Raw genomic sequence first — 18,008 nt, forward strand, 5'->3', positions numbered from 1 at the left:
CTACTAAAGACGCATACCATTGCTTCGTATTTCTGAGACCAAGCAGTTGAATACCAAGAAGATCATGTAAAAACCAACCAGAGGAATCAAAGACAGTGTGATGAGAGATGGATTAAGTAGGATGTTACCACGTCCTTCAGGAGCGTGATTTCTGTATTCATATGAGGATGCGAACTTGACTTTAAGGAATTCAAAAAGAACCCACTTGTTGAGAGAAGGAGAAAGACACCAGGAGCGCACCCTTTCTTAAGGGATTGCAAGCAAGAAATGAAATAGATGGAGTAGAAGCTGGGTCAACTGAACATCTAGCTGACTTTTCAAGAAAATAGAGCCTGCCTATTGAAAAGCAAGAAAAGAGTTGAGCAGGGCTCTTCCATGCATGGAGAAAGAGTTGCAATTATAGAGAAATCACATGGAACAACGGGAGTCGGGGCAACAGTGTGGGTGGAAGGGAATGAAAGCTTATTAAGAAGGCAAAGGTGAGCAGAGAGCGGGGTGAACAAAAGTGAGGATAGTGCAGGCCTCTTGAGAGCCTCAAGTTACCAACCAGCATGAAATAATGTGAGATAGTTGCTTGAGGGTGCATTGGGGAATGACAAAAAGCCAATAAGAAGAGCATGTATTTGTAGCAATTTTTTTCTTTGATTTTTTTTTTTTAAATTTTGTTTTTCAGTGCTGGGGATCCAACCCAGTACCTCACATACACCAGATAAGCATTCCACAATTGAGATACCCCCTCCCCCAGCTCCTACCCTTTTAAGTGTACAGTGCAGTATTTATAACTATATGCAAAGTGTTGGACAGCTGAGCCCCACAACTTCATCTTGTGTGATTGAAACTCTACACTCATTGAATAGCAACTTCTGATTTCCCGTTCCTTCTTGGAACCACCAGTCTTTTGGCTTCTATAAGTCTGACTACTTCAGATACCTCATACAGGTGGAATCATGCAGCATTTGACCTTCTGTGACTGCCTTGTTTCACTTGGCAAAATGTTGTCTGATTGATCCACATGATAGAATATGATAGGACTTTTTTGCATGGCAGAATACTATTCCACTGGATGTGTATGTTTTTATCCATTCATTTGTCAATGGGCATTTGGGGTATTTCCAGCTCTTGACTATAGTGAGAGGGTGGCAGTGAACACGAGTATGCAAATATCTCTTTGAGATCCTGTTTTGGATAATTGGAATATACACCCAGGAGTGGGATCGCTAATGTTTTAGGAATTGCACACTGTTTTTGATGGTAGTGGAACCATTTTACATTCCCACTAACAGCATACAAGGGTTACAGTTTCTTCCCATCCTTATAAATATTCATTTTCTACTTTTTAGCTTTTGTTTTTGATAATGACCATCCCACCAGGTATGAAGTAATCATTCATTAGTGGTTTTGATGGGCATTTCTCTGCTGTTTAGTCATGTTGAACAGTTTCTCATCTACCTGCCCGTCAATTATGTCTTCTTTGGAGAAATGTCAATTCACATTCTTCACCGATTTTTAAAGCAGATTTATTTTTATGTTTGCTATTGAGCTATAGTGGTTGTTATATATATGTATATATATTTGATATTAACCCTTTATTAGATATAGATATATGGCTTGGAAATATTTTCTGCCATTTTTTAGGGTGCTTTTTCACTTTGTTGCTTATCTCTTTTGTCCTGCAGAAACCTTCAGCTTGATGCAGTCCTGACTTTCTGTCTTTTGCTTTTATTGCCTGTGCATTTGTATCATATCCAAGAAATCATTGCCAAGACCCACATTAGGAAGCTTTCCCCCTTTGTTTTCTTCTAGCAATTTTACAGTTTGAAGTTTAAGTCTTTAATCCAGACAGAGCTGATCTTTATGTGTGGTATAAAATAAAGGTCCAGCTCACCCTTTGCCATGCGCATATCCAGCTTTCTCAGCACCACTTTTTGAAGTGACCATCTTTTCCTCTTTGTGCATTCTTGATCCCTTTGGTGAATACCATTTGACCATAAATGTGTGGGTTTGTTTCTGGGCTTCCTTTTCTTTTTCATTGGCCAATAGGGCTTTCTTTACGCTGTCACTCAATGTTTTGATTTTTTTGCAGATTGTTAATATGTTTTGAAATAAGGAGGTGTGATGCCTTCAGACTTATTTTCCTTCCTCAAAATTGTTTTGGTTGCTCAGGGTTCCTCATTGTTCCATATGAATATTAGGATTTTTTTTCCTACTCTGTTAAAAAAAAAAAAGCACTGAGACTTTGATAGGGGTCATATTGAATTTGTAAATCACATGGGTAGTATGGGCATTTTGACAATAGTATACATTCCAATTCATGCACACAGGAGGTCTTTCCATTTGTCTGTCTTCTTTAATTTCTTTCATCATTGTTTTGTGGTTTTCTATATAAATACCTCTTACCTCAGGGTTCAACGTAGTCCTAAGTATTTTATTCCTTTTAATGCTGTTGGAAATTGGATTTCTTAATTTTCTTTTTGACTGTTCATTATTAGTGTATAAAAACACCACAGATATTTTTGTATGTTTACATACTTTTTTTTTTTTACTTTAAAAATCTATGGAAGCATAGAATCCAGAGATAAAAATCAGGTTGCAAAGACGGGGTATAAAGGGAGATGGGTGACAGCCCAGGATCAGAGGAGTAGCTCTAGTGACTTGGATAATCAAATAGGTTTTCAACATTGAGTTTGTTCATCTTTCCTGAGTTCCTCCTGGCTACTCTGTGACAGGTATGATAGTGTGTATTGTCACCAATATACAATGACAGGAGGTAAGACTTAGTACCTGAATCTTTCAGGGACTTGAAAGAATCACAGCAAAGCTGAAATACGGCGTTGGGTCAAGTCAGGAGAAGGTTTCAAGAGAAGATGGATCAACAACACTGTCACGTTCTGAAGAGAACAGGGCAATCACGGGAGCATGGCCACTGGTGTAGTGATGAAGCAGGCACCGGTGACGTTGACAAAAGCAATTTCCATTGGTTTATTCTGGGTCAGAAGCCATGTCGTAGGGTTGTGGCAGATGAAGAGAAGGAATGGAAGTGAGTGGGGAGCTGATTGGAACCAGATTAAGATCTTAAAGGCTTGTAGTCATTAGAAAGGTTATTCTGAATAACGTATTTAATGTTATTAAGTATATGTGTGTGTGTGTTCAGGAGTTAGAATAGCTTTCTTGTACTTTATCTAATGGTGAAGTTCTGCATAAAAACATTGTCACTGAGTCATTGATACTTTTGTGCCTTTGCTTTGCTTTTTTAGGGGGAAGGGCGGCTACTGGGGATTGAACTCGGGGGCATTTAATCACCGAGCCACATCCCCAGCCTTTCTTATTTTGACACAGGGTCTTACTAAGTTGCGTATGGTCTCTCTGAGTTGCTGAGGCTGACTTTGAACTTGCCGTCTTCCTGCTTCAGCCTCCCAAACTGCTGGAATTACAGGTGTATGCTACCTTGCTGGGCTTACCACCTGGTCTTTTGTTAGACATTCCAAATGCAATCTCTAGTGGATGTGCCCAGGATAAGGTATAGTTGATGAAGCAAAATTTGCTGACAAATTGGAAAGGGTAAGATGGGGAGAACAGAAAAAAAGAATTAGCATCAGGATTGAGAGCAATACCCTCTCCATAGAAAGTACAATGAGAACCCCAAAGTGTGTGCCAAGAATACATTTGCATTCAAGGTTGAACAATATAATACTCCAATGTGGACCACCCAGGGGTTTCAACATGTTCCTGCTTGGTTCACAGAGGTGCGGTTTGTGTAACTGAACAAACGTGTATATTTTCACTTACTTTTAGTGCAATAATTATATTGAGGAATAATTAATTGAGGAATTTCAGAGAAATCAGTTGGACTTGAACGTATGTTCACTTAGAAAATTTAAAGCAATAGCTTTTTTTTTTTTTTAATGCTACCATCTATCAGGTATTCTGCTAAGTACTTTGCCTTTATCACTCTTAGCCACAATGACACACTGTTTATCCTCTTATGCATATAGAAGGTTTCTGTAATTAGTTTTGCTACCTACTGTGTATCACAGACTGAGGTGCAGCTAGACTGGACCATGTAGGCAGGAAGCCAATAAGGACTAAGAACAGTTTAGTTAGACACTATCAAAATTTTATGACAAAGTTGTAGTATTACTTGATGGGATGCTTTATGAGCAGCTAAAACAGATCAGTTTGAAAAGTGGATTATTTTTTTGTGGTGAGAGTGTATAAAATAATGAAGTGATACCACAAAAATACCTACTGACACTTGTGAAGAAGAGTTTAGGCAGGAGGATCACAAGTTCAAAGCCCGCCTCAGCAAAAATGAGGTGCTAAGCAACTTGGATCCTGTTTCTAAATAAAATACAAAATAGGGCTGGGGATGGGGCTCAGTGGTCACTGAGTTCAAACATCCCCTCCCCACTCAGAAAAGGCTCTGCAATTGGTGCAACTACTCTGGAAAGCAGTATGGAGATTCCTCAGAAAACTTGGAATGGAACCACCATTTGACCCAGTTATCCCACTCCTTGGTTTATACCCAAAGGACTTAAAATCAGCATACTACAGTGACACAGCCACATCAATGTTTATAGCAGTCCAATTCACAATAGTTAAACTGTGGAACCAACCTAGGTGCCCTTCAACAGATGAATGGATGAAGAAATGTGATGTGATGTATATCACATTATATATATATATTTTTTTTCACATTTTCTTCTTATATATATCACATTTTCTTCATATACACACAAAAAATATTACTCAGCCATAAAGAAAATGAAATCTTGGCATTTACCAGTAAACAGATGGAAATGGAGAATATGCTAAATGAAATAAGCCAATCCCAGAAAAACAAAGGCTGAATGTTCCCTCTGATATGTGGGTGCTAACTCACAATGCAGCGGGGTGGGGAAGAATAGAAGTACTTTGGATTAGACAAAGGGAAATGAAGGGAGGGGAGATGGGAGTAGGAAAGACAGAAGAACGAATCGGACATTACTTTCCTGTGTTCATTTATGAACATACAACCACAAGAATGGGAAATGATACCCCATACATGTACAACATGTCGAAATACATTCTACTGTCATGTATAAAACAAAAACGCTCTGCAAATGCAAAAGCAAGTAGGTAGTGTCGCCTGCCAGGATCCTGTGAGCCCTGGAGCTGTCTCTGCAGGAATTGTTCCTGGTCTGCCTCTCGGGTGATCCCTCCTCTCTCCTCTGGACACTCCAAAGCCATGTATTAAGGAGCTGTGTTCCAGCGTTGCCTCCACTCTGTCAACCAGAGACTCTGGAATCCGTGGTGCCACTGACAGACCAGCCCCACTATCAGGAGTGATTTCAATTCAGCCTCCAATCAGAGGCCTGTTCCATGTGATTTTATTTAGGCGTATACCATCTCTGGGAGGAAAGCCCAACTGTTTTCATTTTCATCTTACAGTTGAGAAAACTGAAACTGGGAGTGATTTCCCCCCAAAGTCTAACTAGTGTGGATGGGACTTAAATTCATGTTGACTAAATCCAAGTCCCAGCCTGTAATGTTAACATTATCTGGATATTTAATCCCCCCAGGACAGATTGGTGGCACACTGTAAATTGCTTCGTTGATCTCATTCATTCAGATCGTAATTCTTGGGTTTGACAGGTCAAGTTGCTGAGCTGCGAAGAGTGATGGAAACAATGTGTGGGTATAGGTAAGGGCACAGATGGTTGTGACGGTCATAAAATCAAAGTGCCAGAGGTTATGAAGAATCATACCCAGGGTGTACCTGTCCTGGCTGTTCTCAAGCAATAGGAACTCAGGGTGACTATGTGAAGGATGACATCTTGATGTTATTGTTAACTCTCATATTACTCTCCAATGCCGTTGGTATCTGACTTGTCACCTTAAAATGCCAGTAGGTTGCTGTGGCATAGAGTGCATGTGAAAGACATTACTAACCTGAAGCTATAATAAAAAAAAAAAAACACTAATACAATAGCAGATATCATTAAGGATTTAGAGGAGTCTACCAACATATTTGACTCTGCCTTTTTCTTGCTGTATTTTCAATTTTTCTTTTTTCATCTGTAATGACAAAGAGAGAAAAAAATCACCCTTATCACCTACTTCAGAAGCCAGAAAGGAAAATGAGTAGCAGAATTTTTTCTTCCTTTTTTTTTTTCACCACTTGTAACATACCAGTTTTATATGATTTTGTTTATTGCAATGTTGTTAAAACCTCTTCTGATAAACAACTGCAGAATTATCACACAATGCAAAAATGTTAATTCAAGTGAAACTGATGGCACTAATAGTACACAACCCATAAACTTCCCGATGGCTCTCTTTCTCTTCCTTTAAACAAAATCAAGTGCTTTTTTTCTGTTACATGAGGTGTGTGGTCAGTCAGTCAGCCACAGAGCTCTGCAAAGGTCCATCGGAAACTCCCTTCTCTTGAAGGTGAAGCACTAATTATATGCACTACTTACCTTCTATCGGAAGCAGCTATGGAGATATCAATTTTTGACTCTCAGGCTTCAATTTAAATATTGAGAATTCAATAAGTATTTATTAAAGTAATTTTAAGGTAAGAAAGTCTCTATTAAAGTCTTTCTGTAATGGAAAGGCAAAACATACTAGCTCAAGTTATTAATTTGTAAACCCCATGGAAGTTAGTTAACTCTGTGAGATTCAATTTTCTCCACAAGAATAGCATAATAGTTTTTTTTTCATAAGGCCAAGCATTTTAATAATCTCTGTGCCCTCATTATTAGGCAAAGAGTTCTCAGATATGGCACAAAAAGCACAATCCATGGAGGAAAAAAATGGCTAAATCTGACTTTGGACTTTAAGGCATAGAAAGTTTAGTAACAGATTGGGATAAAATATTTGTAACTTGTTTATCTGATGAATTATTTGTATCAAGAATATTTAAAGAACTCATAACTTAAAATCAAATAATCTAATGTAAACCTTGGGGTAGAGGAGAATGGAGAATGATCATTAATAGGTATAAGGTTTCCTTTGGGGATGATGAAATGTTCTAAAAATGAAATATGGTGAGGGTTTCACAGCTCTTTACTAAATACCACTGGGTTTGTCCACTTACTGGGTGAACCATATCTAATGTGAACAATATTTCAATAAACTTAAAAATAGGAAAATATTTGAATAGACATTTCACCAGGGAAAATATGTGTATGGCTAAGAAACAAAAAAGATGTTCAATATCATTAGTCGTTAGAAATTCACCAATCAAGACCACAGTGAAATAACTATTCACATCCACTAGAATGGCTATAATAAAAATGATAATAATAAGCATTGGCAGGCATATGGAGAAAATCAAACATTCAAACAACTGTTCGTGGAAATGTAAGATGGTACATCTACTCTGTATTATGGTTAGCAGTTTTTTAAGCAGTTAAGTATGAATATGCTGTACAACTTAGTGACCATCCTAAGTATTCATCCAAGAGAAATGAAAACATGTTCACGAAAGACCTGTGTGTGACTGTTCGTAGCAATATTATTCATAGATAAAAAGTGGGAACTTCAAAATTTTTCATTAACCGATGAATGAATAATTGACATATGGTATATTCATGTAATGGGATACTACTCAGTCATAAAAAAGAATTGCCAATACATGCTAAAACACAAGTGAACCTCAAACCATGATGCCAAGTGGAAAAAAAAAAGCAGATCTGAAAGACCATACCTGGTCTTTGTGAGTTTATGAATACATGAAATGTTTAGAAAAGGCCAATTTTTATGAACAGAAGGCAGATCAGTGGCTTGGGTGAAGGTAGGGCTTGAATGCAGACAGGCCTGAGGAATCTTTTTTGGGGGGATGGAAACGTTCAGTTGAATAGTGGTGATAGTTACACAGCTCTTCAAAAAAAAGATAGTTGAATTGTATATTCCCAAGTGGGTGAATTTTATGGCATGTAAATGACACTGCAATCAAGATTTTTTTTTAAACTATACAAAGGAAAGAAAAACTGGGGGAGATATTTAGAACATTTATGGGAGAAATGATCGACCCTACAATTTTGAATTTTTTCGGTATTTGAAAGGATTAAATGACACTGTTCAATGAAGAAAACTTCAGTATAATTCAAAATCTCTGTGTGACTCATGGTCTGATACTAATATGCTATTTTACGTTTGTACAGTAGTGCTGCTGAATAAGAAGTGGAAAAGTTTCTTTAAGAATGATTATAAACTCGAGTGAGTTCTTTCAAAGAATTGAATTGAGGAGAACTTGTACCAGAGTGACTGTCTTCTCTGTATCGTTTAGTGAAGAATCACTATGGGTGATTCCTCCTGTGGATTCCTTCCAGGTTAGAAATTAAGTCATTTCTTTGATTAAGAAAAAAAAAAGTCTGTTTATCAAAATGCTGAAGATTACTCATTTTAAAAAACTGTTCATTGATAATGGAAGAGGTTTAGAAATTTTGAAAGACATTGCATTCAAAAAAATTAGATATTTTTTTTCTTTTATTTTTTCTTGTTCCTTTTGCACAAAAAATAACAATATAATTTGGCCAATATCACTCCCAGCACTTCCCCTCTCCCTGCCTACCTCCTTCTCCCTGGTCTCTTTCCCCTCCTGACCTCACTTTTATTTTTATGCTATCCTTCCTCTATCTATCTTTCCCGTTTTCCTCTCTGGCTTCTGCATATGAGGGGAAACATTTGGTCCTTGACCTTCTGAGTCTGGCTTATTTCACTTAACATAATTGTCTCTAGCATCATCCATTTTCCTGAAAATGACATGCTTTCATTTTTCTTCATGGCTGAATAAAACTCAGTTGTGTATATAAACACCACACTTTCTTTATCCATTCATCCCTTTGTGGACACCTGGGCTGGTTTCACGGTTTGACTGTTGTGAATTGTGCCTGCCAATCTGGTGAAACTTGTGTGGAGTATCTCTTCAAGTGAGTTCTGTGATGCCATTTTAGTGGTCATAAATTCTTTTAGTTTTTGCATATCTTGGAAGGTTTTATTTTATTTTTTTCAATTTTGAAGAGTAGCTTTGCTGTCTTGGTTGACAGTTATTTTCTTTCACGACTTAGAACACATCATTCCAAGTCCTTCTGACTTTCAGCATTTATGCTGAGAAATTGAGAGTGATTCTGATTGGCTTACTCCCCAATGTGACCTTATGTTTTTCCCTTGAGGCTTTTAAAATTTTATCTTTGTTCTGTATGTTAGGCACATCAATTATAATGCTTTATAGAGAGATTATTTTTTGATATTGTTTTCTTGGGGTTCTGAATACCTCCTGTATCTGGATGTTAATCTCATTCTGAAGGTTTGAAAGTTTGTTATTATTTCCCTTAAAAGCTTATCAATTCACTTAGCCTGAGTCTTAAGACCCTCCTCAATTTCAATGACTCTTAAATTTGGTCTCTTAATGCTATTGCAGAGTTCTTGTACATTCTGATGATGTACATATTCTGATCTGTATTTGGATCAGTGTACATGTTACTTTCTTTAATGCTGTCTGGGTGTTCAATGCTGGGCACCTTGTCTTCCATCTTTGAGATTCTGTCTTCAGCATTGTCTATTCTATTAGAGAAACTTTTAACTGAACATTTTATTTAATTCATTGTGTCTTTCATTTCCAAGTTTTCTGCTTGGTTCTTTTTCAATATCTATCTCCTTATTGAATTTCTCATTAATATTTTGTACTGACTTCTTTAATTCATTCAGTTGTTTTTCTGTGCTCTCTTGGAAATTATTGAAAATTTTTGTGATTATTTTGAATTTTTTAATCTGACATTCCATTCACTTCAATAACTTTGAGGTCATTTGCTTGTGAAGTATGAATTTTAGGAGATTTGTGTTACCTTGTTTTTTCATATTTCTTATATTCATGTTTTGGGTTTTATGCATATGTTGGGAGGGATTTCTCTTTCACTATTATGTATTGATCTTTTAAGAGCAGTCTTGCCAAAGTGTCTTAGAGTGGTCTAGTTTGAGTCTCTTTCATAGGTGTTGTACCCAAGCTTTCATGTTAATTCTCTTTGCTTTTGTTGTAGCAGTGGATGTCCATAGGTAGAATTTGGAAGGCCACTCCTAGCTGGGGCCTGGTCATTAGTTTCAGTTTTGTCTCTTTTATTTTTTTGTATTAAAGTATAGCTGAAGTTTGAGTGTCATTAATTTGTGTGTGGAGCAAGATGTGCCATCTCTTGGTTGTGTCTAGTTTAGCAGCATAGTCTCTACTCCGTGAACTTGTAGTATCCTTATAGTTTCCCATCACTTCACAAAATAGGGGAAACAAATAATAGCAACAAACAACCTATAGCATTAAACAAATTTCTGGTTTCTACTGTGACATCTGCATTGTTAATAACCACAAAAAACCAGAAATTGTAGGGTCAGCAATTGCCAACAGCAAAAACAGCTGTAACCATAAACTAGATTTGGCATTAAAACAAAGAATCGGTGTCAACTATGTCACCTACAGCAGTAATAATCGCAGTAACATGAATGGTGGGGGCAGGAGTTACACAAATAAACTAGTTCTAAAATTTGGTAAAAATACTACTAATTAAGAGAAAAGAATTGTGATGTGAAGGTAGAAAAGAACTTATAATTTAAAAAGTAAACAAAGAGGACACAGAAGAGGAGTAGAGAAAACAGAGAGGGAGAGAAAGGGAAACAAGAGAATTTGGCTGTTAGCAGAAGAGAGAAGAATGAATATAAAAAGTGAAAACAGCACCAAAATATACAGCCCAAAACTCCTAATCCTCAAAGGACAAGGTATGGAAAAATTACCACATTTAAAAATGCTAAAAATGAGAAAAAAGAAACAAATGTGTTCATGAATCAATCAGCACAGCAAGAACACCAAAAATAAATAAATAAAGAAAGAAAGAAAGAAAGAAAGAAAGAAAAAACCCACTACCACAACAATAAAACCTGAAAAAGAATCTTAATGAAAAAATGGCTCCACTGAGGTGGACAAAATAGTCAATGAGAGTGAATGATCACTGCTTATGCCCAACTGTCTGTCTGTCCATTTTTTGTTGGGCTATGTTCTATGAGAGAGAGAGAGGAAAAGTTGAGATTGTTAATCTCTTTGTCTTTTTGGGTTGCTCACCAAGCTGCCAGGTGGCATGTTCTAAGACAGAAGCTGGTTGGAATAGCTCTCAGCTTTTCTTCCCATCAGAATAAGGTAGGATGGAATGGAGTAGAGTCTGTCTGCACAGAACAGATGGATACACTCCCAGGGTGGGGTGCTGCAGAGTTCCAGGAGGGGAGTTCCACTGGTTGACGTTTTATTCTAACCAGGCCTTAGGGGCTTTGTTGGGTGTGTCTGCTCTGGAGAGATTAGGTCAACACACCCCTAGGGCCTGCCAGTTGCCAATCTCTGTTGGGAGGTTGAGTCTCGGGACTCTCCCAAGAATCTACTTATGGGGTAGGGGAGTCAATCCTCCATGAACTCTGCTGCCCATGAACACAGGCTTCCCAGTCTTAGTCCCTGAGTGTATTCACATACACCTTTTCAGATTCCCCACCTGCTTCTGCGTACAATTTTCTTTAGTGCCTGTTCACTCCACATTCTGCTAGAAACACCCAAGGCCACATGGCAGGCACTTTCTAGGACAGCATGGCATCCTTTGCTTGATCCTTGAGCTCCACAGCAGCAGCTGCTTCCACCTCTGCTCTCTGCGGCCAGTTGGGAAACACAGAGCACTTTTCAAGCACCAGTGCATAATGCAGCCTCTGGAGCAACTAAGTTCAGGCTGTTTCTCTGATCTCAGGGTTTCCTGTACTACATCTGTGTCCATTGGGTTTTTCTCTGTGTTCTCCCTCCCTTTATGCTAAACCAGTGCTGCTACTCCTGCTGCTACAACCATTTTGGCTTCAGTGTAGTCTTTCTTCTTTATTTAATGAAATCAAATTTCTGAGACTGTGAAACACTCTGTCTAATATTGAGTTCTAGTGAAATTCCTCTTTAACCCATCTTACAGAGAAGCAGTACTCCTGCTACTTGAATCCTGAGCTGTGGAGCAACTGAGAACGCACACTTCCTCCACTCCACCATCTTGAATCTATGCTTGAGTTATATATATATATTTAATGGGATTAATTCTTGCGAGTTAAGAGATAAGGATAGACATATATAACAAAAATATAGTTTTGGTGATATTCTGAGATTTATATGACCGTTTAATTCATATAGATAATGGTGATTTAATAAGATCTAAGAGATGACTTTGGAAAGCCTTAACAGTCCTTCCTGTGGTGTGGAGGCAGGGCCTCATAGAGAGAGAAAGATGGAGGATTCATAGCTATAGTGAGTTTGCATGTGGGTTGGAAGACCATAGTGGGGGCATATGGCTTAACATCTCTCACAAAACATGTCTTTCTGCAATAACCACTCTCTCTGCTTACCTAACTTTTCTTCTTCTTCTTTTTTTTGGTATCAGGGATTGAACTCGGGAGTATTTGACTACTGAACCACATCCTCAACCCCATTTTGTATTTTATTTAGAGACAGTGTCTCACTGAATTGCTTAGCACCTCGTTTTTGCTGAGGCTGGCTTTGAACTTGCAATCCTCCTGCCTCAGCCTCCCGAGCCACTGGATTACAGGCATCCACCACCATACCTGGTTTACCTAATTTTTCAAAAGTAAACATAACACAATCTCACAGGAATGTGTAATTATTCTCCTTGGGAAAAGATTGCCATGGTTCTCTCTGTAAGACAATGGTATTACATGAGACACCCTAGAAATTGATGGTGCATTGAAATGCCTCTGGAGTTGAGTATTTCAGGTGGTACAATCCACACCTTCTCTGGTCAGTGCTGACCCTGATGTCAATTTTGTATGCTCATTGACTTACAATTTAAGCATGGCAACTTTTTTTTGGTGGTGGTGCTGAGGATTGAACCCAGGACCTTATGCATGCAAGGCAAACACTCTACCAACTGAGGTATATTCCTAGCCCTCACATTGGCAACTTTCTAACAACAACACACATTCCCAGGAAGGATGGTGTCTAACTATGTCTTACCTGTATAGCAAAGGGGCACTTCATTAAAATGGGGTAGAACATCAATTTTATGAAGTTTGCTAGAACTCTATGACAATGGAAGAACTTCTCCTAGCTGAATCTATTTGGTATGCAATTTTCTGGCAATGTACTTGTATACTAGAAGTAGGAAAAGCAGATTCAGCTGAATCGTGAGGATAACATAACAGGGCCCATCAGTCACTATGCTTTAATTGCTGAAGGTAACAGCCACCTAAGGCAGGAATAAATTATGCCCAATTGTTAAGGACAATTATGTGCCTTATCAGCTGGTCAGCAACAAGAGGCTAGAATATATGGACCATTAATCTGTATGTGAGCAGCTGTTGCAATGACCCTTCCAGAGAGAAAGCGAGAGACCTCTTGGCCTACCTTGTCAATCATCAACAAATTAAAAACAACTTAACTGGCATCTTCTGTATTGTAGGTCATTTTTAAAAAGGAGAATATTAGCCTACATAATAGATGTATATTACTTCTAAAACCAATCAAGGTTTCAGAGCCTTTATTTTCCATATTTTCTCATTTTCTGTAGCAGAAGCATTTTAGGGAGAAAGAAGCTCAAAGATAGAAGATTCTTCAAGTCATTATAAACTTTATATTTTTATTTTCCTGATGTGCTTGTTCAAATTTTAGCCTCATTCCTAAGAAAGTGGTTAAAAATATAACTAGACAAATTCATATTTTAAGAAAGAGAAATGATGGAGAAATATAGGTGGGAGAATGATAAAATGAAGGACTTCATTGCCAAATTCATTCTCTGAAGCTCTATTTTCTAAGTCCAAGTTTTCAAATTTCATTTTAAGAAAGTTTACTACAAACTTATGTGCTTTTATTCCAGCACAGACAAGGATAGAAATGATTCATGCTGTCTTTGGGTTGGAAATAACCCGGTGATAGGAAAAACACAATTCCTAATGCTTCCCACTGGAAAGAAATTCATCATGAGTGCCCATTGTGTTAGGGAGTGAACCATATCATCAATTGCATCCTTATCCAGGAATACTGAGGGCATCACGATTTTCTTTTTTCTTTTTTATTTACTTTTGTATAATTCAGGGATGGCATAGTACCAAAAAGTTGCTCGGTAAAATAATTGGTTCTGGGGAATACTTGGAAGGCGGATCATGTTTCTAATGTGCTTTAGAGAAAGGGATTTGGCAAAAAAGCCTTAGTGATGTATGTTGGCTAAGTATTAAAAGAAAAAGAACTCGGGGAAGGATGGTCTGTTTTACATGCAGGAAAAGATCGTACATCCATGGCTAGGGGCTGAATCCAGAGATGAGCTGACTTCTATGTTGACTCCCCTTGGAGAGAACATGAGTTGTTTTCAGCATTTGTGAGGAAGAGCCAAGTGGGTAGGGGATATAAAAAATGTGGACTTTGGCAGAAATTGACAAGATAGTCCCCAGTCACCTTTCCTATTCCTAAACATATGGGAAGAATGACATGTTCCAGTCTCTTTGGCAGGTATATTGGGACTGTGGGACCAGTTCAGGACTGTGGAACATTGCAGGAGCTAATTGATATCTTTTCTAGGTGGTGGCCTTGAAGTATTTTTTGTTTGTTTGTTTCTTGCTGCTGTCTGTTACATGTCCTTTCAGGTGGGAACGATGTAAAAGCAACTTGGATCTGAGAAGCCCTTATGGGAGAGGATATCCAGCGAATGCATATCAAATTGGATCAGAGCTGGGGGGTTACACTTCTAATACAGTTAGTTCAAAAATGAGTCCTACTGTTAGCAAAGAATGAATGGGAAAATGTATCAACCTTCTTCCACTTGTTCTGTTTTTATAAAGAGAGAGAGAGAGAATTTTTAATATTTATTTTTTAGTTTTCGGCGGACACAACATCTTTGTTTTTATGTGGTGCTGAGGATCGAACCCGGGCCGCACGCATGCCAGGCAAGCGCGCTACTGCTTGAGCCACACATCCCCAGCCCCTTCCACTTGTTTTTAAATAAAAATTTAGCTTAACATTATCATATTTATTTAACTGTAATGTAGTTTCAAATTTACTTGAAATTTTATTCTCTCCATCACTATCAGAGTTTTCTGTGCTTTTAGTGTTAGGAAGATAAAGAGGTGACCTGTACCCATCACAGAATTCATGAGATTTTGTATTAGTTTGGCAGTTTTTTTTTTTAAGTAGGGATTTTTTTTAGCTCTTCATTTATTACTTGGTTATTTGTTTAAGTTATATATTTTTGATGATTATCAGTTGTGGGTGTGTTGCATTGTTAAATTTTATGTGTTTGCACATTTATATTTACATATTTCCTTAATAACCATCACTTTCATCAAAATGTACAAGGTTTATTTGCACGTAAGTTAAGCAGTGTATTGCCACATATTGTGTGGTTGAACATGGCCCTGTCTTCGCCACCTTCCATCAGTGTAAATTGGTGGACCACTTGAATCTTGGAGTGACTGAAAATTTCTCCCTTCTTCAATTCATTTTTTTTTATAAAGGAGGATAACATTAGTACTTAGAAAATGCTAATTATAAGGTTAAATACACATCTAAAATGCTTGGACTCAGTAAGAGGTCAATGTATGCTAAGTGGTGTTACTATTCCTCATTATCTCCAGTGGTTTTCCTATTTGCATGATTAATTGTATATATTTGCTTTTCCTCTATTTAAAAAAATAAATAGGTGTGTGTGTGTGTGTGTGTGTGTGTGTGTGTGTGTGTGTGTGTGTCTTAGAATAATTTTCCATCCCCACAACAGCTCTTTGACCAACTGGGAAGCACCCCTCTCACTGACAAGTGGTGATGTGGGGTGGGGGGCACCCAAGGTGCTCGCAGCGTTTGGCTTGTCTTTCTATGGTTCCTTGTTGTGTATTGCTGATCTTGAACCCTTGAATGGAGGGGGAGGGTGGTATTCTGGTGGAGAAGACTAAAGGAGAAATGGGAGAAGATGACAAAGTTGAGAGTACCATATATTCTTAAGGAAGTTAATATAATTGAGAGGAGAAAGTTTAGATATTAAGATCTGGGGTAAAGGGTTTGGATTGCAGACATTTTAAAAACAACTAGATGTGAAAATCACTAACTTCTCTTAGTTGGAAAGGATGCATAAAACAAAGAATTTTAGGAAGCAGGCCTTTTTATAAAGACTGAGAAAACAAACTTAATTTAGAAGAGAACACTAAGAAGTTGATAGAATATTCCAAGCTGCTGTTTATCAACCATATAATCTTAAGTAAGTCCTCTAAGTCTCTGAGTCTCTGTCTCTTCATTAGTGAAACAGTGAAAATAATAATTTCCAGTGGGATTTTGAGTCACTATATTAAAAATACTATATATAGTACCTAGAGGAGACTAGAAGCTTAATACATGTCAGTATTATTTCTATCTCTTATAGATGGTCAAGGTGAATGTAATAAAACTTGGCTTGCTGCATATTATGGGAATGTGTAAGAAAATAACATAAATAGTGAGCTATTAATGGAATTTTGATTCCAATTGAAATAGAGGCCATGGCATAAATACTTATCGGAGAAGCTATAAAAAATTACTATATGGTTACAGGCAGGATTTTAGTTTGTTTTTTAGATTCAGAATGTATGATTATTCATAAAAACAGCAATCTAAAAGTTAAAAAAAAGCTATCAGTTGAAATATCTTCTCCCTAAAGAAAGTAATTGCACTAATAGAATATACAGAATCTTTTTCTTCAGGGAGCATTCTGAACAGAAAACAAACATTCCATTATAAATATTGTGTGTACAAAGAATTTTCCAAAATAACTCTTTTTAATATATAATTTCTAAAATGGCTTGTAGTAAATAAATGTTCACTGATATAATTATAAGTGATACCCTAATATGAAAACAGTTCAGTTTTCAAATGTTTTTGTGTTATCTCAGAAAAGAGTATATTCACTGGTCTTCATGGGTTTTCTCTCAATAAAATTATATTTTAAAGGAATTATTCAGCTTTTTTCCCCTTTAGCTTTATTAGCATCTAATTGGCAAGTAAAAATTTTACATATTAAGATGTACAATATGATGTTTGGATCTATATATACAGTGTATGATGGTTAAATCAAACTAACATGTCAGTGAACTCACATGTTTATTTTTGCGTGTGAGAATGTATAAGATCTGTTTCCTTGGCAGTTTTCGGGTAGACATTATACTATTTTAACTGCTGTGTGATAATTGTGCCGCTGGAGCTCCCAGTATTACTATAAACTATTTTGTGCAGTGGGCCTGCAGATCTTATTTCTGTTGTCTCACTGAAATTTTGCACCCTTTGACCAACATCTCCCTAACTATTCTCTTCCCACTCCTCTGTGCAGGCCCTGATAATCATGACTTGAATCTAATTCTGTGAGTTCTACTTTTTAGATCTCACTCATGTGAGTGAGATCATGTAACATCTGCCCCTCCGTGCTTGGCTTAGGTCACTCAGCATAACATCCTCCATGTTTATCCACATTGTAACAGACAAGCTTTCCTTTTGTAAAGAGGGGTGTAATATTCCAGTGTGTGTGCATATGGCTGTATTTTCTTCATCCATCTATCTCCTGATGGACACTTATGTTTCCACATCTTGGCTGTTGTGAATAATGCAGCCATGGATTTGGAGTGTGGATGTCTCTTGACATATTGACTTCATTTCCTTTGGATACCCCAGTGATGGGGTTGTTGGATTGCCTGGTAGCTGTCGTTTTCATTTGTTGAGGAGCCTCTATGGTTTTCCATAATGACTGTACTAGTTGACAGTCTCTCCTGCAGTGTGCAAGGGCTCCTTTCTCCCCACATCCTCGCCAATGCTCATCTTTCTTCTTTTTTGATAATGGCCTTCGAACAGGTGTGAAGTAATATCCCCTTGTGGTTTTAATTTGCCTCCCTTTGATGATTAGTGAAGTTAAACATTTTTCCAAATACCTGTTGGCCATTTGTATATCTTTTTGAGAAAGAGTCATTTGGGTCTTTGCCATTTTTTAAATTAAGTTATCATTGTTATTATT

This window comes from Callospermophilus lateralis, chromosome 18, assembly GCF_048772815.1.
Source record: "Callospermophilus lateralis isolate mCalLat2 chromosome 18, mCalLat2.hap1, whole genome shotgun sequence".
NCBI classification, from domain to species: Eukaryota; Metazoa; Chordata; class Mammalia; order Rodentia; family Sciuridae; genus Callospermophilus; species Callospermophilus lateralis.